The sequence below is a fragment of the Argopecten irradians genome, chromosome 15 (genome assembly GCF_041381155.1).
Source record: "Argopecten irradians isolate NY chromosome 15, Ai_NY, whole genome shotgun sequence".
In the NCBI taxonomy this organism is placed as follows: domain Eukaryota; kingdom Metazoa; phylum Mollusca; class Bivalvia; order Pectinida; family Pectinidae; genus Argopecten; species Argopecten irradians.
Window position 1 is genome coordinate 8,725,236 of NC_091148.1, and position 24,081 is coordinate 8,749,316.

Below are 24,081 nucleotides of genomic sequence, written 5' to 3' on the forward strand. Positions count from 1 at the left end.
TGTCAGGGAGACATGAAGATTTGTTTCCCACGAGATAAATCATAAGTATGTTTTCACTGTTATATCGATGAATAATAATATTAATAATGATATACACATACCGTATTCGACCCAACAAGCGCCCATGTCCCTATAAGCGCCCCTCCCCCTTTTTGAGGCCTCAATTTCAATTGCCCATGCATAAATAAGGACCAAAATTACATACAAATTCAATTGCCCATGCATAAATAAGGTCCAAAATTACATAAACGGTATAGATTTGCAATAATTTTGACTTATTAGCACCTTTTCATTTTTATCAATTTTTTAAGCGCCCTGGGCGCTTATTGGGTCGAATACGGTATGTATAAAACTAGAGATAGCAAACTAAACAGTGATTTTACATATGAAGGAAATTCGTTCAACTTGATAAAAATACAAAATATCATAAAGTTTATTATAAACGTTCAATATGCCATAAACTAAAAATTTGTTGATGGAAATACAAAATATCTTAAGATGGAAATACAAAATATCTTAAGATGGAAATACAAAATATCTTAAGATGGAAATACAAAATATCTTAAATTTCATTACAGTTCAATATGCCATATATAGGAGAATCACTGATGCAAATACAAAATAACTTTTATTAAAGTTCAATACAACATAAAAATAAGATCAAGTTTAAAATCATAACAGATCAGGTTATAAAGACTAAACAAAGACCAGGCCCCGATTTCTCGAAACAAACTTAAGTCAAAAACTGACTTAAGTCATAAATTTTCATATAAGTTGTTACATAAGGAGAAAAAACTTGAGTTTTGACTTAAGTCTGCACTTTTGTTTCGAGAAATCGGGGCCAGGCCAGCTTGGCTGGTGTAGATAGAAGCCCAAGTTTTCGGGATCTTAAAGCAGTAGGAGATGATTAGTCATATATATTCTGTATTGGCACATTACAGAATTATCTGCTCTTGTGGGTAGGAATATGGATTGTGACGTCATGTGTTTGCAAGCATAACATTATACTTTTCGGAGAAAACGACAAGTATTGTGCTCACAAAATAATGTCGTAACAATTGATACCTACCCGCAAGGGAGCTAACTCTGTAATATAAAAAGACGGAATACCTACACCAAGGTATGTGAATTGGATGCCTTTATCAATCTGAACGTACTTTTATGCTTTTGTGCACAGGGGGCCAACTCAATGAAAATGGATGTTGTCATACATTTTTTTTGTATTTGGAGGATGGACTGATGAGTATATATGACAGTCATGTGATTTTTTTCAAAAAATACGAGATTTGAAAAATTATTAAAAAATCGGCATATTTACTATAAAACAGAGAAATATGCCGATTTTTTAATAATTTTTCAAATCTCGTATTTTTTGAAAAAAATCACATGACTGTCATATATACTCATCAGTCCATCCTCCAAATACAAAAAAAATGTATGACAACATCCATTTTCATTGAGTTGGCCCCCTGTGCTTTTGTGTAGATGTATGATTTTCCTGCTTTTGTTATCAGTCAAGGTCAGACCCGATTGCCATCTCTAGACGAAGCTTTCTCAGTATGTCATCGTTCTCCATTGTAGTTGCTGAGCTGGCGTCTGTGACGTCTTTCTGAAAATCAAAATTTTGATAAAGACATGAAAAAAAAAAAATCTTTACTTATACTTGTCAATAAATCTTACACAGATTTTCCATTTTGTTTTTAAATTGAAAGTTGAAAATTCAAATTGTGTAGAAATAGTAATTGAGGTTGAATACTGTTAAAACCAACTTTTTTTGTCACGACTATTTTATTTCGCGATTTCCGTTTAGCACATAGATTAAGTTCCACATATTTAAAATTGAATGAAAAAACCTTTGAAAATTAATGTGCAAGAATGGTGGAAGACATTAACTCGTGGTGATGAACTTTTGCAAATTTATCTTGATCACGAAATTTGCAAAAATAAATTGAATCTCTTTCGCAAAATTTATCTTGATCAAGAAACAAAAATAAATTGTCCCCAAAACTTCAATTTGGTTTACAGAAAACATGGTGTATAATGTCATTTGTTTAATTAATATTGTTTTGTTTTTTTTGCAGTACACAACAGTACAATGGACTCTTATAATAATCCAAAATCTTGTGTCCCAAGCCCAAATTGTCTAGATTGCTTATCTATTCTGGGCTGCTCGATTTTATATATTTTTAAATTATCAATAATCAAATCGGTTCTCTGATATTTCCGTTGAGATTTGTGAGTTTTCCGGACAGCCAATGTCCAGATTATCACGGGTCCACTGTTGTTAACTTACACTTCCTCCCATAGCATCAATAGAACTATGTCCTTTGCTGTGCATGTGAACGGGCTGGAAGAGTTCATCACAGGGAGGGAACAATATGGGAACAACTTTCTCCATTACTTTATCCAGGTCTGAAAATAAAATACCGGTATTAACTCATTCACCCCTGAAATTTCAAAATGGACTGTTCCAGTCCTTGATATGGAAGAATATAATGTGTCTCCAGGGTGGAACAAGTTAACTTAAATTGGTTGAAGAGATTTTTACTTTACTCAACATTGTTATTTTAATTGGCAGTTTTTAATTATATTTATTCTTTATTTATGCTTATAAATTCACTTTTCAGACTTCTTGATAAAATATGGTTAAACGTGTGATTCTATTGATTTTTCAACGGATTATTTTTCCAAATCACTATGCAAGATCATTAATATTTCTGTATAGTGATGTTGCAACAACATCATGCTTTTGCGCCATTGTAAGATTTTTTCTTAATCGAGAAAAAGATTCTGTTAATCAGAAAGGCAGATTTAGTATGAAAACATAAAAAAGGTAACTATTTAGCATTGTTAATTTATACTTTAGATATATAGTGATGAACACAGAGAGAAACTCTCCTCCTTTTTTACGTCATAGTATGTCAATCCTGCTATATATCTCTTCAGTATTCCTTATTGTGTATTTGCATATTACAGAGTTATCTGCACTTGTGGGTATAAAGGTTTTGATTGTGACATTATGTGCTTGCGGGTGTTACGTCAAACCTTTCAGCAAAAACAATGGAATTAAGCTCACAAAATAATGACTTCACAATGGATACCTACCTGTAAGTCAGGTAACTATGTAATGTGCAAAGACGGAATAGATTAGCTGTGATCAGTGAAGTGATACATATATTAAGATGTGTTTGTATCATTAGCTAATTTACCTATTTTGGTCATTTTTTCTTCTAATTTTTTCATAACATCCTGTGTTTGGTATGCGGCAACTATTGCCAAAGAGCTATCCACAAGGCTAAAGAGTTCGGTTCGCTCTTCTCGACTCAGTGATGTCTGAAGTATATCTGTAGCCTATAAAAAAGAATTTATGATTGTGGACAAAATTGTAAGTTATGACACCAGGGATAATGAGAAACCTTCAATAAATGATTTGTAAGGTAATTCATCTTGGTACATTCTGAGAAATAGCAATGAGAAACTTAACTCATTTACCCCTGAAATTTCTATAATGGACTGGTCTAGTCTTTGATGTAGAAGAGCCTGAATGTGTCTTCAGGGGTGAGTAAAAATAAAAAATCCAAAATTGCTATTTTTTAGCCTTCAGACTCTCTGATAATATAGAAGAACGTTAACAGATGAACGTATTGTTTTATCAAGCTTATTATGGAACATACCCATGTATAGTTTTGCGATTTTGTGGCATATTGCTAGGATTACAAATATTTGATCTGCGAAATATTGAAAAATGGTTGGATCATATCTACCCTTTAATCCACATTGCGAAAATTTAAAATCACTTACATATGATTTTTTTAAGATAAAATCACTAAAAATTTTTGTCTGCGAGAATAACCAGATGTATAGTAAAATATAACCTTCATTACTATTTACAAAAATGATGACAAAGCATAGAAAATATTCAAAAGTTAACCTCACTTTACTGTATAAACGTGGATATTTACGCAAGAAAGGTATTAATGCTAATTACATAAAAAAAAAATTTTCCACATGTAAAAAATTATATACTTAACTATATGATAAACAAGTGATCCCAAAAACAATAACATCATAAAATGTTTACGCATTCAAATCATGAAATTAAACAGTGGGAAATATATACACATTTACTGTTATTTAATATATATACTGTAACTAGATTTATAAGACTTTACATCGCTGAGTTCATTTTTCCATTTGTCGCCTGATTGCAGATCTCCAGCGCTGTTGAATTCCTGATTGGCATACAATGCTGTAAACTTGCGGACAGCCTCTGCTATATCGGACCGGATACCGTCCAGCCCACCTTTTTCATCTACTCTGGATGCTAATCCAAAATCCACGATTCGAACTTTGATGGATGTTTCAGATTCTTTCTGAAGAAGGATATTTCCAGCTGTCACAAATAAAAAAAATTAATTTCTATAAATGACAATGACAGCTTAGGAGCAAGAAGTTGGTGACCTATTGATAATATGTCAAGGTTGTGGATCAAATATCATGACCACGATAATAGGTCAAGGTTAGAGGTCAATCATCATGACATTGATAGAAGATCAAAGTTTTGAGGTTAATCATCACGACCTTGATAGAAGTACCAGGCTAGAGGTTATACATCACGACCTTGATAGAACGTCAAAGTAAGAGGTCATACATCATGACCTTAATAGTAGGTCAGGTTTGAGGTCAATCATCACGACCTTGATAGAAGTACCAGGCTAGAGGTCATACATCATGAACTTGATAGAAGGTCAAAGTCAGAGGTCAATCATCACGATCTTGATAGAAGGTCAAGGTTAGAGCTGACACATCATAACCTTGATAGTAGTTCAAGTCAGAGGTCAATCATCACGATCTTGATAGAAGGTCAAGGTTAGAGCTCATACATCATGACCTTGATAGTAGTTCAAGGTTAGAGGTCATACATTATGACTTTGATAGAAGGTCAAGGTTACAGGTCAAATTTCAACTTTAAGTCATGTGAGATAGTACATATTCTCTATAAATGGCAAGCTTTAACTATTACAAGAATCATAGACAAAACAAGAATATACCAAAGCCTCCCATAATATACTGACATTCACAAACAACACATCACTTAGAAGGAGCCTGTCTTTAAATAACTTCATTGGTTAATCCTTAAATTACTTCATTTGTTAATCCTTAAATAACTTCATTGGTTAATCCTTAAATTACTTCATTGGTTAATCCTTATATAACTTCATTGGTTAATCCTTAAATAACTTCATTGGTTAATCCTTATATAGCCTCATTGGTTAATCCTTAAATAACTTCATTGGTTAATCCTTAAATAACTTCATTGGTTAATCCTTATATACTTCATTGGTTAATCCTTAAATAACTTCATTGGTTAATCCTTAAATTACTTCATTGGTTAATCCTTGAAATACTTCATTGGTTAATCCTTAAATATACTTCATTGGTTAATTATACTTCATTGGTTAATCCTTATATAACTTCATTGGTTAATCCTTAAATAACTTCATTGGTTAATCTTAAATGTTAATCCTTAAATAACTTCATTGGTTAATCCTTACATTCATTGGTTAATCCTTAAATAACTTCATTGGTTAATCCTTAAATTAACTTCATTGGTTAATCCTTATATACTTCATTGGTTAATCCTTAAATAACTTCATTGGTTAATCCTTAAATACTTCATTGGTTAATCCTTAAATACTTCATTGGTTAATCCTTAAATACTTCATTGGTTAATCCTTAAATAACTTCATTGGTTAATCCTTAAAGAACTTCATTGGTTAATCCTTAAATAACTTCATTGGTTAATCCTTAAATAACTTCATTGGTTAATCCTTAAAATACCTCAATTGGTTAATCCTTAAATAACTTCATTGGTTAATCCTTAAATAACTTCATTGGTTAATCCTTAAATAACTTCATTGGTTAATCCTTAAATAACTCTTCATATTCATTGGTTAATCCTTAATACTTCATTGTTAATCCTTAAATAACTTCATTGGTTATCCTTAAATAACTTCATTGGTTAATCCTTAAATAACTTCATTGGTTAATCCTTAAATAACTTCATTGGTTAATCCTTAAATTACTTCATTGGTTAATCCTTAAATAACTTCATTGGTTAATCCTTAAATTACTTCATTGGTTAATCCTTATATACTTCATTGGTTAATCCTTAAATAACTTCATTGGTTAATCCTTAAATAACTTCATTGGTTAATCCTTAAATAACTTCATTGGTTAATCCTTAAATAACTTCATTGGTTAATCCTTAAATAACTTCATTGGTTAATCCTTATATAACTTCATTGGTTAATCCTTAAATAACTTCATTGGTTAATCCTTAAATAACTTCATTGGTTAATCCTTAAATAACTTCATTGGTTAATCCTTATATAACTTCATTGGTTAATCCTTAAATAACTTCATTGGTTAATCCTTAAATTACTTCACTAATAGTTAATCCTTATAACTTCATTAGTTAACTAATTAACATATCAACATATTACTAGCTCTGCGTAAATGCTGGATGCCGAAAGTCAATTTTTTTAAAACTCTAATTTGTCCTTTGATCTTGACTTTATTTAAGAATTTGACCATTAAGGTAGGTCCATACTTTTGAAAACCGTGCCAATTCATATGATGCTAAACCGGAAGCTGCCTAGGTTGTTTTGAATTCCAGAATGGTTTCCAATATGCTACGACATTCCACTTGGATATCTTTTCAATAGGTGAAAATTGTCTACATATAATATTGAATGTTGAAAATCATTAAATAAATCAAATAAAAGCAATGGAGGGAATATAACATGCTATCTCTGAGGTTTTTGCGGTCCCTATCGTATATGGGAATGGACTTTCAAACACTGGAAGTAACATTCGTTGGAATAAATGATAAGAGGGGACCCGTCCGGACTGAAATTCCGGAATTCTAAAAAAACGCATTCAGATTTCCTTAAAACACAAAATTTTGAGAAAATCATAAAAATAAACAGACATAAACCAGATAGAATATGAGAAAAACATATGAATTGATGTAGAATGTTTTTTTTGTGGAATGAATTTTAAAAAATAGTCAAATATGACCAATCTTAGCCCTAGATGAAATGGCGGTAGGGTTGTGAGTTACAAACTTTAAGCTTACAAAATTGTGAAAATTTTGTCGAGGACCCCATGTTTTTATATGATATTTGAAAAATATATTACCTTGGTATATCATATACAAATATTGTGAAATTGACATGGGGTTTCATTTTTTTTTTTGCATATTCATTGTTTTTGAGGGGCGAAAACATGGCAAAACATGATAATTACGTATAGAAACTGTCCTCGGAAATAAAGAAAATTAGTTAGCATTTGTAAAAATACAGTAGTTTTGTATATTGTTTTATCGTTAGAAATTAAGGACAAAAAATCAACAGAATTGAGACTACATTCACCCTAATATTACGGAAAACATATTTTAATGATTTTTTTTTGCGGCCAGCATATTTGTACGGATGGTATATTTCAAGCTCAAATATCTCAAAAAGTAGTTCGAGAACACCCATTTTTCTATACAGATTTGAAATCTACATGAAAAATGCAAGAAAATAAGACCTATTAGAAAAAAATGACATGGGTTTTACCAAAAGTATGGAGCTACCTTCAAGGATCAATGGTCATTTAATCATTAATTTGACTATAAAGCCTTTAAAAAAAACTTTACCAAACTTATTTTAGAATTGGACCATTAAGGGGTCAAAGGTTATTTTTATTTAACCTTTAATTTGACTATAAAGCCTTTAAAAAAAACTTTACCAAACTTATTTTAGAATTGGACCCATTAAGGGGTCAAAAGGTTATTTTTAGTTAACCTTTAATATTGACTATAAAGCTTTTACCAAACTTTACCAAACTTATTTTAGAATTGGACCATTAAGGGTCAAAAGGTCATTTAAACATAAACCTTAGGCAAATCTTACCATGCAGGTCCTTGTGTGTCCAATTTTTGTCATGCATTGTCTGAATGGCCGATAGTACGCCGTGGAAGACACAGAGGGAGAATGGCCGTACGAGAGAAGGGTTGGTGCTTCTGATATTCTGCATGTGGGAGTCTATAACTTCTCGTAATGTGACAACTGAAGACAAAAAAAAAACAGCATTTGATTTTATAAGGTGCGACCAAAAAACAGGATTGGAGATTATTATAAGGATGGGGCAAACATGGGGCGTAACACTTGTAATCTGTTCTCTCATTTCATGGGGACATACAGCTTCCTATACTTAAAAGATCATAAGAGGCCCAGAGGGCCTGTATTGCTCACCTGGTTTGTAATGCCAAGGAATGTTCTGAATACGGGATTCATTGAATTTTTTCTGTAAGAAATTTAATTATATACATCTAAATTCCCGATTGAGCCCCATTCATTACTGGCTCCATTCATCAAGGGTTTATAAGCCAAAATTTTACACAAATTCAGTTCCCAATTTCCCAGAGGACTTCTCTGACATTTGGTTACAATCCATGCAATTTAATCAGAACTCTATTTGTCACGACAAGTATTGGCAATTTAAGAATCCATGTACGACCTGTTGGATAGACGATTTACCTCTAATGCCCTTGGGGGATCCAGAACAAAACTTTTACAAAATTCTGATAACCTTCCCCAAGGATGTTGTGGCTAAATTTGGTTAATTCCATTCAGAAATCTATGACTAGTAGCATTTTTAAGAAATTTTCCTCTATTTCTTCTATTGGTTCCCACCCTCCTGCCCAGGGGGTCAGAGCCAAAATTTTATTACAAACTCTGTTCACCTTTCCCAGAGGATATTTCTGGCCAAATCGGTTACAATCCATGCAGAACTCTATGACAAGTAGCGATTTTAAAGACTTTACCTCTATTTCCCCTATTGGGTCCCGCCCCTCCTGCATGCCTCCGGGGGGGTCTTGAGTCAAAATTTATCTAAAACTCTGTTACCCTTCCCCAAAGGATGTTTCTGGTCAAATTTAATTACAATCTACGCAGAACTCTATGACTAGTAGCAATATAAAGACTTTACCTCTATTTCCCCTATTAGGCCCCGCCCCTTTTGCCTCCCTGGGGAATTAATCAATCTTACCTTTTTCTAATTTTTCCATGTGGATATGAACTTTATTGCCCTTATTCTTGAAACAGGGAGGAGCTTTGGAGCAATGCCTGTCTCATTGCTGGTATCGACCCCAAGGCTTGGATTTCTTCTTTACGGAACACAGCATATCATTATCTTTCATAAGGAAAAGAAAAATAATTGCTTCTCTGATTTATTCTGAATGATAACAAAATTTAAATGTGGGATATTTCGCATGTGTTTAATTTTGCGATTCGCATACATAAAACTTTCATAGTGTAGTTATTTTTGCGATAGATACACCTTCATACTTTTAAGAACAAAGTTTTACAAGTACAAAATATAATGCACTGGGGAAAATTTTTGTGATCACAGTGACCTTTGCATAATAAGTGAAAATGTCCCCCTCTCGTAAATTTTTACAATTACAGTATTGAATCAAACTTAGCCACGACTTTGTGTTATTTATTTAACGTCATATTAACAACAAGGGTCATGTAAGGACACACCAGGTCTAAAGTGGAGGAAATCCAGGGTTCCCGGAGAAAAACCACCAGCCAGTGATATGGGATTTCAACCCAGAGGGTTGTATTATATGTTGGGACAGTGTTATAAAACGTTATTTTTGATAATAATTAACCCTGCAGAAAATATTTTCTATACAGTAAATCTAATCATCAATAAACAAATTGACATTTTGTAGCATTTACGTATCATTGAAGGACAAAAGATGGATAACAAAGGGAGGTCACTCTGACTTACTGTTTTCTGAGCATGCTCAATCCCTTTCTTTTTGTCTTTCAGAACAATTATGTCACCAGCGGAATTGCCTGTACCCAAGATTTTCTGTGTTTTCTCAAATTCTGTTCCTTCTTCATACCAGTTAGACTTGGAGATCTGAAGTGCATTATATATAAAATCAATCCTTCCCTTTCATTGTTCTTTCGTTTGGATATTAATGCTATATATTTTGCGGATATACGCATAGTTGTACAATGTGATCGGGTACAGAGAAAAAGTCGGTCAAGTCGCGAATCATTTCTGCAAGTTTTCAATTTGCCAAAAACCCGGTATGCTCTTTAAAGAATATATCCTTTTGATTTTCAGCATAAAATTATGTTGTGTGAATCTGAAAAAATTGAGATAAAATGAAAGACAGGAAGGCATTTTTAACAGAAATAAATTTGGTAGTGATAAATTATAATACATCCTACCATATTCAAACCCAATAAATGCCCACTTGAGATTGGACCCTTCATACAGGTCATACACATGTAACTGCAACTTCACCTTCACCTTATTATCGATATTGACCTCTTACATAGGTTATCATAACTGCTTCTTTCACTTTGAACTATCAATATTAACCTCTTACAAAGGTCATAAAAGTGCTCTTTTGCCTCTGAACTAAATAAGGACATTGACCTCCTACAGGGGTCATACAAAAAATTGTTTAAGTGCTTGTTTACTTTTGAACTATTAATATACAGAGGTCATGTAACATTCATAACTTTTTTAAATTCCCTTGGGAGTAATTTCACCTGTTTAAACTTTTAACTTCAAGAAAGTCTACTCAATAACCCCCTATGAAGAAATTAATGTTGATTTTTGCATATTTTGACCTGTTCTTTCTGATGGTATAGTCAGATGTTTGACATTTTGAATATTTAAGAATTTGGACTTGCTAAAATGGGTTCAAAATCGGGATTCTCCCTCTAAAATTGAGGGGGTTGGCAAGTATGCATTAAGTGCCCCTTTACCTGTGAACTATCGAGATTGACTCCTGCAGGAAGTTTTTTTTGTTTGAGGTACTCGATCAACTCTAAGCAGGCATCAACCTTCTGTTTGTGGTCTCCAGGTTTAGGTGTCGTTATAACATTGGCGTTGGAGGCATCCCAGTATAGCGGTCTACGAGGAAAACAAAACAGAAATATAGACAGGAATAACTATGGTACAGTAGAATCAAGATAATCTGGACGCTGATAGTCCAGAAATCGCAGTCCAGATGGAAATGTCAGGGTCTTTATTACCGCAATATTACATAACTGATTAAGAATAAAGAAGACAGCAGAAATCTTGGCATCCACCAAAGAATTATCTATGTATAAATCTGACAATGGAAAGAGGGATCTTTCCTCTGCTTTTATCTTCAACTATCAAAATCTAAACAAAGAATTATCTATGTTAAATCTGACAATGGAAAGAGAGATCTTTCCTCTGCTTTTAAACTTCAACTATAAAATCTAAACAAAGAATTATTTATGTATAAATCTGACAATGGAAAGAGAGATCTTTCCTCTGCTTTTAAACTTCAACTATCAAAATCCAAGATGGCAATATATGACGGCCATCTTGTTGACAAATCTATCCCAAAATACCATATGCTCAATAAGGGCCTACAATGTACATGTATGTGGGGATTTTTGATTTATTTTAAACAGTAACGAGTTACATAGGAATTAAGTGAATGTTGGTTAGTAATTGAGTTTGATATATCTGAGTTTTACTTCATGCATATTAAATAAAAAGTAAAGCATAATACAAAATTAGAAGTCCTACATAAAATGTGTCTTTGAAGTTTCATGGAAGTATCTCTGCTGGTTTTAGAGTTGTGCTCCGGAAACGATTCTTACACAAAAATCTGGTATTTTCAGCTATGTTTCCATGGTTACAGAAAAAAGTACAAAAAGTGAAAACCGTTAAAATAGCAAAAGGCACTACTAGACCATAAGACTAATGTGCCTATGGAGTTCCGTGCATATATCTCAACCGGTTTTCCAGTTATGCTGCGGAAACGAACCTGGTACAAAAATATGATATTTTCAGCAATGTTTCCATGGTTACGGAAAAAGTACAAAAAAAGAAAACCTAACAAGGACATAGTCATTTAGATCCCCCGCCAATGGAGATATCAAAACGGAAGTAAGTTTGATTGTGGAGACTTATGTGTATGAAAAAAAAAACAGGAAAAAGGAAGTTGAGCTAAAGAAAGATGGAGTATAATTCAAGTAGAGCGGGGCTGCAATTGTTGAATCAGGTATACAGCCTTGACATTTATATTAGACTATATACACAAAGATGGGTGGAGTTTTGCAAAGTAACAATTACCATTTACCATGATATTTTCAGCAATGTTTCCATGGTAACGGAAAAAGTGCAAAAAATGAAAACCTAAAAATAGCAAAAGGTACTACTTGACCATAAAAAGAATGTGTCTATGAAGTTTCGTGGAAATATCTCTGCTGGTTTTAGAGTTATGCTCTGGAAATGAACCTGCTACAAAAATCTGCCATTTTCAGCAATGTTTCCATGGTTACAGAAAAAAGTACAAAAAGTGAAAACCTTAAAATAGCAAAAGGCACTACTAGACCATAAGACCAATGTGTCTATGAAGTTTCGTGGAAATATCTCTTCAGGTTTTAGAGTTATGCTCCGGAAACGAACCTGGTACAAAAATATGATATTTTCAGCAATGTTTCCATGATTACAGAAAAGATGCAAAAAATGAAAACCTAAAAATAGCAAAAGGCACTACTAGACCATAAGACCAATGTGTGTATGAAGTTTCGTGGAAATATCTCTACTGGTTTTAGAGTGATGCTCCAGAAACCATTCGTACGGACAGACAGACAGACGGACAGACGGATGGACGGACAGAACCCATTTGTATATCCCCCGCCAACTTCATTGGGCGGGGGATAAAAATAGCAAAAGGCACTACTAGACCATAAGAACAATATGTCTATGAAGTTTCATGGAAATATCTCTGCTGGTTTTAGAGTTGTGCTCCGGAAACGATTCTTACACAAAAAATCTGCCATTTTCAGCATTGTTTCCATGGTTACAGAAAAAAGTACAAAAAGTGAAAACCTTGAAATAGCAAAAGGCACTACTAGACCATAAGACCAATGTGTCTATGAAGTTTCGTGGAAATATCTCTTCAGGTTTTAGAGTTATGCTCCGGAAACGAACCTGGTACAAAAATATGATATTTTCAGCAATGTTTCCATGATTACAGAAAAGATGCAAAAAATGAAAACCTAAAAATAGCAAAAGGCACTACTAGACCATATGACCAATGTGTGTATGAAGTTTCGTGGAAATATCTATACTGGTTTTAGAGTGATGCTCCGGAAACCATTTGTACGGACGGACAGACAGACGGACGGACAAATGGACGGACGGAACCCATTTGTATATCCCCGCCAACTTCATTGGGTGCGGGATAAAAATAGCAAAAGGCACTACTAGACCATAAGAACAATGTTTCTATGAAGTTTCATGGAAATATCTCTGCTGGTTTAAGAGTTGTACTCCGGAAATGATTCTTACACAAAAATCTGCCATTTTCAGCAATGTTTCCATGGTTACAGAAAAAAGTACAAAAAGTGAAAACCTTGAAATAGCAAAAGGCACTACTAGACCATAAGACCAATGTGTCTATGAAGTTTCGTGGAAATATCTCTTCAGGTTTTAGAGTTATGCTCCGGAAACGAACCTGGTATAAAAATATGATATTTTCAGCAATGTTTCCATGGTTACGGAAAAAATGCAAAAAATGAAAACCTGAAAATAGCAAAAGGCACTACTAGACCATAAGACCAATGTGTGTATGAAGTTTCATGGAAATATCTCTACTGGTTTTAGAGTGATGCTCCGGAAACCATGATACGGACGGACGGATAGACGGACGGACAGATGGACGGACGGAACCCATTTGTATATCCCCATATTGTTGTATATGGGATAATTATTAAAATCCAAGATGGGGGCCTGTCAGCCATCTTGTTGACTGATTGGCCTAAAAGCTAGTGTCATATCAAATTATTGATTTCTTAAATAAATTTCATAGCCACTTATGTAAGATCCTCTATGTAATTAGATGACTCACGGTGCTGTATCTTTATATTGCATCACAGGACGTCCTTTGGCATCCATTCCAATCTTAGCTGAAATTAAAAGAAAAAAATGTCTGATTGTAGAATTTGAAATTTGTAACTTTGAATTTAGAAAATTGTATAATAGTAATTAGCTATGTCTTTGTTGTTTGATATTGTTCTTTTTATTATTCATTTTTTTTATATCTCTTTAAATCCCTAGTTAAGAGAATATCTTATAAGGGGTTCCGGAGTTTTATTATGAGATAGTCCAAGCTTGATAGCTAGTAACCTCTGGAGTAAAGAGGATGCGATTATAGGGGGAGGGTTGATAATTATGACGAATACGGTACATAAATAATATATTGGCTTCAATCTGCAGTCTGTGTTACCTTCTTGATTTTGGAGAAGCTGTACGATATGGTTAAGACGCCCCTGACTAGTTGGAGACAAATTCCGTGGGTTGGTTTCCAGACTATCAACTTGATCTTTGAAGAAAAAGAGAAAAAAAATGTAATTAAATGTATATAATGTACACTTTTAAAGATAATTCTTAAAATTGTTTTCATCCGGAAAATATATATTGAGTAATACATACATTTATGATTACAGCATATGTAAAATACATATGTTCAAAATAACACCAACTTTTGCAGAGAAAACTAATTTATTATACAGTATGAATGTATTTATTTCTGGAACATTTGGCAGTAAAAAACTATAACCTTTTACCCCCTAACAACTACTCTCAACCCCCACACCCCAACCCCCACCCACCCCCACCCCTATTTTTTGGAACAATTAAAGGACATGATTCTGAACAAATTCTGTTTGAGAACTGCAAAGCTCACCTCTGGACTTGCACAAAAACCTTAATCTGTTCATGTTGGCCCACTGGGCCTCTTGAAATTCTCTCAATCCAGAATTTGTATCCTTTAAATGATTGCCCATACCCATCTCAACATTTATAATCCTATATTAATGTAGAAATCAATGTCAGTTGTTATGGATAACAGTATTTCAACACTAAAGCCTCAACCTGGTCATTAGGCAAAAAATAATTGTTTAGGGTTACATTGGCAATTTTTGATTTTTTTTTTCAGTGTCTTTCACTCTTAAAATAATGGCCACAACCTGAGTCTGGATCAAAATCCCGACTTTGATATTTTTTTCTCATAGAAAAGTGGAAAAAAAATTAGGGTCGGTGGGGTAACCCTAAACACATACTTTTTTTTGGCCTTTTATTGAGAAAAATGAAGAAGGTATTTATAAAATTATGATGCTAATTACCTTTTGACTCTTTTATAGAATTACCAAGGGTCAAAGTTGAAAGGTCAGGATCAGAAGGACTAGATTTATCTGTACACTCTGCAGACATATTGGAGAGTTGACTAGGGGTCAGAGGTCAGAGTTAAATGACTAGAACAACAAACGGTGATCCATTGGACGTACCTGAAACATATATACAAATCATTCATTATCTTTTTTTTCATTTGATGATTGGCTGATTTTTTTTTTCTTCGTACTTCTACTACGAAGAGAGATTTGAAATAGAATTTTTCTTTGTTTTGATACTAAATCCAACGTTGTGATTGGTCGATTCTGGTGAGGTAGTGAAGTATACCTGGCAGTACCTGGTAACTGCCCCACATGGGATTTGAACTCGCGACCCAGAGATGGAAGGCTTGTGGTAATATGTCGGGATATCTCAACCACTCGGCCACCACAAAATTTTTTAATAGGTTACAGTGTGAAAAGCACCTTGTCAATTTGAAGTGCCAGCATGCATGATATGCTTTCTGGGTCAAATGATAACATTGATATGTTACTGAGAAATATATTCTAATCAATAAACAATAGTCGTTTACCTGTTACACCTGGCCTGCTCTTCACCAGGTAAAACTATCATAAATATTTAAACTAAGACCATGGCCAGATAAAAATATTTACTTTATCTTCGGGCCTCGCATTGTCCATTATCTTGACTAATCTACAGTTTGAGGTGAAACTCCTATACATAAAGAGCCTGATATGGGATGCGATATCAAAATTGTCATATCATAAAATTTTTTATCACACATTTTGAAAAGAAGGAAAAATTAGATATCATTGAACGACTTAAAACTTTTGTTAAAACGTATTGAGCAGACTCTACTTTGCAATGAAATGTGTGTTTATTTGACATGTATTAGGCCAACTAAATGTTGGAATAGTTAATAGGGAAGCATTTCAATCATTATAATTGTTATACAAATACAAAATACCCAGTAAAATCAACAACTTTATCATCAGATGACGTCATCAAATATCATACATGTATCTCTGGGCCATGAAGATCAAGTGGAATAAGGTTTCTGACATTCTACCACTAGGCCTCCACCTCTGGGTCACAGTGGCCTACTAGTTAAGGTGTCTGGAATTCTACCACTAGCCCTCCACCTCTGGGCCTGATGAAGACCAATGGTTAATGTATCTGACATTTGTACCACTAGTTCTTCATCTCTAGGTCACAGTGGCTGAGTGGTTAAGGTGTCTGACATTCTACCAATAGCCCTTCACCTCTGTGTCACAGTGGCTGAGTAGTTAAAGTGTCTGAGATCCTACCATTAGCCCTTCACCTCTATGTCACAGTGGCCAAGTGGTATAAGGTGTCTGACATTCTACTACTAGTCCTCCAACCCTGGGTTACAGACACAGTGGCCAAGTGGCTAAGGTATTTGCCATTCTACACACTAGCCCTCAATCTCTGGGTCACTGTGGTCAAGTGGTTATGGGGTCTGACATTCTGGTACTATAAATCTTCCAGTTTTCACAAACATAACCATATAGCTATTTGAGAAAAAAATCATGATCAAATTATTTCATGTCATACTTACGGTTGACATATTGAATATTCAAATATACAAATCAGTCTTTAACTCAATCACCCCAAAATTCCAAAATGGACTATTCCAGCCATTGAACTAAAAGAACTTGAATGAGTCTTCGAGGGGTGAAGGACATTCAATACCAGGACCCAGTTGTTCAAACGATGATTAGGCTAATCACAGTTTAACGACAATTTTTAAATTAAAATAAAACAATTTCTGGAGATAAGAATTTTATAACATTTTAGAAGAATCTTTAGAACTCTATTTTGTACTGACGTGCTGAGTTTAGTTAAGATATAATCACAAGTTTTGCAGTAATTGAGAAATGAAAATTTCACAAATAATGTGATTAAGCTAATCATGCTTTGAACAACTGAGTCCTGGTGTGTACCTAAATCATCCTGTCACTGTTTGATCCATTGTAAAACACAATCAACTAAGATAATGGAATCATTCAAATTAAACCGTGTGTGTAAAATACTTGCAGACAATACAAGCATGCACTTACAGAGTATGTATATACAATATATGTATGTTTACTTACACTTACGATATGTACATGTACATGTATGTCGTCATTCCAATTACAGGTGCACTTGTATATGTTTGTAAACTTGATACAAATGATATCTCAGAAACACAAGTGACAAAATTGTAATCTGTTAATGATTAAGCTTAATCAAATGATTATATATCTTATCTTTAATGCACTTTATTTATGAATACATGAATTCTAAAAATTAAAATATTCATATATGATGGTTGAAGAAAACAAATTATTACATTTCATATTTTTAGACACTTTAAAGAAAGCTTTACACTGGATAATTTGGAGACTTTAGACATTTATACTTTAAAATTTTTTGAGATATTTCAAAATCACTGTGAAATTTATCTAGGATGCATATCGCAGTTATAGGTCATAGGTCAAAATATAGATCACAATGACATCACATTAACTCACTCATGCCTAAAACTTCAGCATTTTGGAGAATCGAGGATGTTCATAATATTATTTGTAGATTCATGATTCTAAACAACTGATCAATGTGATTTTAATGTATTGTATCGAAAACAAGAAGGACCCCTATGATTAGCCAATCAGTGTGTCATCACCTAGAAATCTTCAGTGTGGTTGATTCATTCGGAAGTATGAATGGCTAACAGTACGTACCGAGATGTTCCGATTCTAGTCAAGGGGTCATGCAGAGGTGACCCCCAACAGGATGCTGTTAGATCTTGTATTGGAGCGTAATGTAGAGCATTGTATACATAACATATTGTCTAATCCAGATGTCTATTTCAGCTTAATTAATTAGTACAGCATTTTCCTTAATTTACTTAAGGAATAGATGTTTATTTTGTTGAGGTTATGTGGGTAAAATGATAATGGAGCACATGTAAATTATGTAACCCGAGATTATGTAACCCTGGCGAAGCCGGGTTACATAAAATTTACACAGGCTCCATTATCATTATACCCTCATAATCTCAACAAAATCAACATCTATTCCTTATATTTACAGTTCTTCAAGTAAATGAATATTATTTATTCCCGCGGCAGTTGCATATTTTTTAATAAAATGCCCATAATTTTTCTCTCCAGTCATCGTCAAAGAATTCGATTGAACAGCTGTTTGGAATCGAGTCATTCATAGGTTCCCGCCAAAAGTGAGGTCATGACCCCATGTTGCTACGTCATCGACTATTCCCCTAACAATATAAAATTGCCGCATGTGTTATGCTAACATTATACACTGATAATGATAATATTAGAAAGCATGGTTATTGAGTCCATGTCAGTGCAAACTGTAAATATAGTTAGCTAAACCTGTATAATCTGAAAACCTGTCTAAACCGACCAAACATGCTTGTCCCGATGACATCCACTTTAGACAGGTAATATTATCATAGTACATACATGTAACTTGTCTAAATCAGCCGTCACCACACAATCAGCATATTTGGTCAGTATAACCAGGTTTTCAGAATGTACAGGGTTTAAACATTATGGATCAAGAAGGAAAATGACATACAATAACGCCAGAGTAACCAGGGATCCGAATTAGACAAGGTTTGGTTTAGACAAGTACAATGTACTGTATATAACCACAGGCATTTGGTATATATGTAATACTGTGTCACAGTATTATATATATACATCTATAACTGTTAGAGCCAAATGCCTGTGGTATAACAATGAATTATGTACTCACCACTTCCCACAAGCATCATCGATAGAAATAATTTCTTTATCAACACCAATGCAAGTTACAATTGTGAAATATATACAAAACACACAATGAGGCCGGGATGGCTTCTGTTCATGAGGACGTCGGCGGTGCTGCAGAATATACCACCAGTGCTGTACATAACATATAGGTAATATTCCGTGAAATCACTACAATATAGATTTGTACCCCAGTATATTTCACTGTACTGTGTGGGTCTGTTTTGACCGGTAACGATTAGTAAGAAAACTGGGTTAAAACCACAGCACTGCTATATCTCCTTAAGGGCAGGTGTTCGTACAGGTAAGTACTATATCAATAGAAAATACTCGGAGTTTGTGTTTAATCTCAGACAATGAGCTTACAATACATATAATAACACTAAGGTAATTATCCCAACTAAAATATTTTTGAACGCTCAAAAATAAGGAAGTATAGGCGCACGAACCATTATTCAGTGATATCAAATAACAGTATTAGTGTCACTGGTTCATGTTTGGATTCTTTGGTAGAAAAGAAATTTAAAGCGCAGTGTGCAAACTGGTTAACAATATGCACTTGTAAATCAATCAACTATCAAGATATAGTTGTGTAGAAGGATTATGGTGAAAAGAATTAACAAATATAAACCCATCCTCGATACTCCAGGGGTTACTATCACTGATATTATATCCATCCGCTTATTAAAAATAAGCGGATGGATAATTTTACTGTAAATGCTTGCTAGTATTTGAATATATCCCATCAGTTACTGTGAAAGCTATACAGTTTTCCTCGTTCATGGATCAATGACATGAAAATATGTACCGTCTTCTCCAGCTGAAGTAGCAACCAAGACTGTTATTAATATAAACCTCCACTCCTGAACTCCTAGCATTTCTCTAATACAACATACATCCCGGTGAATGTGTCTGACTAGATTGAAGTAAACAGGTCTTGTATATTTGAATTGGTAAAGCACAGATTGGCAATGCAATGACACACGTGCCCGGTTAACGCTTATTATAATGCAATGCGTATCTATCATGTAATCAGTTCAGTTGGTTAATTACGAAATAAGGAGCTCCTCATGAAGGGAGTAAATTCTTTGTCTGAAAATCCTCGGTGGTCTTAGATGACGCAAAGCCGATGGTTTTTGACAAAAGAGTAATGTTAAATGGATCAACGATATCGACCCTAGGTATTCAGTCAGTAATAAGATGTTGCCATTATAGATATATATTTCTTGTAACATCAAGGATTTGGATACACGTCACCAGGACGGGGCCAATATAAAATTTCTCACACACATTTTTTGAATGAGGATATATGTCATGCATTTCGGTCATGTAAAGACGGCCTCCCATGTATGGGCATTATGTCAGTGGTAGTAACCACTGGAGTATCAAGGATGACATATAACATGAGAGTATGGTACGTATTTATCTTTGTGTGTAGTGGCAGAATTTAGGCCTGCATAGTCGATCAAAGTTGACCAGGTAGCTCAATCAGTTGAGCCTTTGGCTAGTGTTTAGAGGTCCCGGGTTCGAATCCATTTCATTCTCTCCTCTCCTGTTACACTTGTAAAAGACAATCTGATATATATCTGTGAATCCACTGTGCACATATAGATTAATTTACCTGGTATATGTGTAACGAGGAGAGAAGAAAATGTAACAGATGGATCGAAAGAGCTGGCCCTGCTCGAACCAGGGACATACGAACACTAGCCAAATGGTCTATTGATTGATCAGAAGCTATACGTATACCTGGCCACCTATGATCAACCCAGTTCAATCCCTTTACTACTTATATGTAAAGAAACATTCTTGTGCACTGACCAAACGCAAGTCAGTATGAAGCAATGCCTCGTCATCGGACATGTACGTGTTTCCATTCAATGTAGCAGTAAACATCAAATAACATACAATACAAAACGCATTTAGTCAAAGGCAGTTTGATTGACAGCTGGCAATTAATCCTTCTATTAGTACATCATGTGATAGAATACTGGATTCTGATTGACTACACACATGGGTACTATTTGCAATAGTGTCCGGGCAAGCGGGCACTATTGAAGTGGCGCGAAATTGAACGTGAATGTATTGTGACGCTACCATTACATGACGTCATTATAACGTTGCGCTTCGACCAAGACGTCAAGATGGCGGACAGGCTGTTGCGTGAGGGGATGGAAGCAAATGTTGCTTTTCTACAGAAGACAGTTCACTAATGTTCTATATTGATCTACTTTTAATTTTCATGAAGCTGAATCATGTTTTATAGAATCCCATATTTCTGCGACAATTCATATGTTGTACTTTTAATGTAACAACGTGGTTTGGAAATGAAGATAGCATTGCGAGGTATCACTTGACGTACTTCTATTACGATGACATGAAAAACGGTTTCATGTCAGGGTGATGTACTAAACCCATTATGGCCTGGTAGAAAGGGCACTATTGCCTCATAGTATTGTCTCATGATGGGATAGTGCCCTCACCTTTGGCTCGGGCATTATTCCATCCCTCGACAATACTATGAGGCAATAGTGCCCTCTCAACCAGGCTATAACAGATAATTATAATTTATAAACCAAATCACTGTGATGGCTGGTCAGTGGTTTTTCTCCGGGTACTCCGGCTTTCCCCACCAACAAACTCGGCTTAATGACCGATGACTATACATCCTTACTGACCCTGGCTACTACCCTGAAGGAATTACACTAACTGAAATAACCCCCCAGGAATATGGAGATTTATCTAAAGCTGTTGATAGACGCCCTAACCAAGCCAAACTTTTCGCACACTTACTGAAATAAAAACATCTAAAAATCTAACCATGGCTTTATTGACCACAAACTTGTTTTGTGATTTTAATTCCTTAGTTGTTTATTACCATCAATCATTATATTTACAAAAGGTACATAGTTATCTTCAAAACTTGATTTCTTTCCTTTTACTTTTCTGATTAATTTCTTCCTGTTTTACTATAAAATATTTCAGGTTTATAACAGTGCCTGGGTTTACTGTGTAAACTATCTTTCCTTTATGCGCGATTTACTTTGAAAATCGCGAATTTTGTGATCCCAATAAAATTCACGAGAGTTTATCTCTGTGAATCACCATCTACATCATATTTATTAATTTTCATTTGATTTTTCAATCTGCGAATTTTAATTTTCGCGAACTTGTTTTGAAATATAATCGGGAAATTTAAAAAGCTGCGAAAGAAAGTTGATTTACAGTATATGAAATACATCACATGCAGGAAATGAAACATTGTGTTTCCATGGGTTGCTTCGTTGTCCCCATGGTGACCTCCCGTATTTCACACACAGTTATGTCCCCATCTCAATTGTACACACGGTCAAAGCATAAAACAATACTTATACTCTTCATTTAAGCATTGAACGTCTTTCAGTTGGCATTCATTGCCAAAATGAATGCCAACTGGACTGAAGCAAATTCTTATTTACGGTAAAAATATTTATCATGCAACTGCTGCACATAAAATGTACTAGCAGATAACTTAAATTAACTGCCAGAAAAACCTGTGCTTTATTCGTCAATATGAAATGCTTTACCATCAATACGATCATGTCAATTTGTTTCACATCTGAAGGAACTTTTTATATATTGGCTCTGAACTTTTAATTATAACCTTCCGGTGAATGAAACATCATTCATTCCAGCCAAAACAATCTGACCACCGTCTCATTCATCGGAATGACGTCATTTTTACGATACTGAAACCCATATTATAAACTCATTCTTTGATGGGTAATTAATGTTTGTTTAATTATTTCCATACTGTTTCAGATTTGTTTTTCCCACAGCAGTGAAAAGGAATACACTATTTTCGATCGGTTAAGTGAACAAATCTTTTCCTGCTTCAAGTGAAAACAAGTAAATAATCGACAATATTTGCATTCGTTTTGAATGCCATTGATAAGGAAATGATTTCAGGATAAACAGAATAATAGTATCTTACAGTACAGGGCTGATTTTGGTGCTCGACACGGAAAGCCAATTATATATAATTGAGATGACCCGACAAAGCCTTGCAACATTATAAAACACAGGTTCCTGGCTCATTTTTTTTAAATACATGTAGTAGTACCTAGTATATAAGATTCAGTACTATACATTTTAAAATGAGCCAGGGACCTGTGAATAAACTTTGTAATGTTAGAAACTTTACCTTTGTGTTAAACTTACCACTACCTGGCCATGGTATTATCACAGAAGTTTGTTGTTTTGTCAATAATCTATAAACAATACCTTAACATATATGCCTATATTGTATATTAAAACATACCCATAATTTATACTACATGTCCCTGTGTTGTTAACAACTTGTATCTCCCATCAGTACAGTTGATATTGAGGTTATTTATTCGTAAGATTCAGTGGTTTTTAGATATGCTAAATGCATTTTTCAATTATTGACAGGTAATTAAACTCCTGTGACTGTACACACGTTTAGAAATATACAGATACACGTGTACTGTTGTACAGATACACGTGTACTGTTGTACAATCGTAAACGTTCATTTGTTTATAATTTAACAAACACAATATCCACTATATAAAACCTTTACACAGTCAGTTGACATAGATGTATACACACACACGAGTAATACAATACATGGACTTACCGTTACATGCCTATATAGATAAATCGTCAGTGACTTCAGTTACGCCATCCAACCACATCTTGTCGGTTGTGTCATGGTATCTTCATTAAAACGATAGCGCCATTTTCAGATCATGTGACCACCACAGCCTAATCTATTTTTAGAATTCTTTACACAATCAATTTCGCGGGAAAATTAAAAAGATTTTCTGGTCTTTCTAATTTTCCCGCCTGAAAAATAACATAGGACACAGCTTTATCAATATTCTTTAATTTTAAAGAATTATTTTGGAATGCAAAGTTTTAGTTAAGCATTTTAATCTCAATATCTTCTGAAGTCATAGACTTTTATGAAAAAAAGATGTCTGTCCGTTTTTTGTCTACATATATGTACAATAC

At 34.2% G+C, this 24,081-nt stretch overlaps 1 pseudogene; it reads right to left on the bottom strand.

Moving 5' to 3' along the window:
• Positions 1-1,375: 1,375 nt before the first annotated feature.
• On the bottom strand, positions 1,376-19,431 carry LOC138309069 (uncharacterized; annotated as a pseudogene).
• Between the last annotated feature and the right edge of the window lie 4,650 nt (positions 19,432-24,081).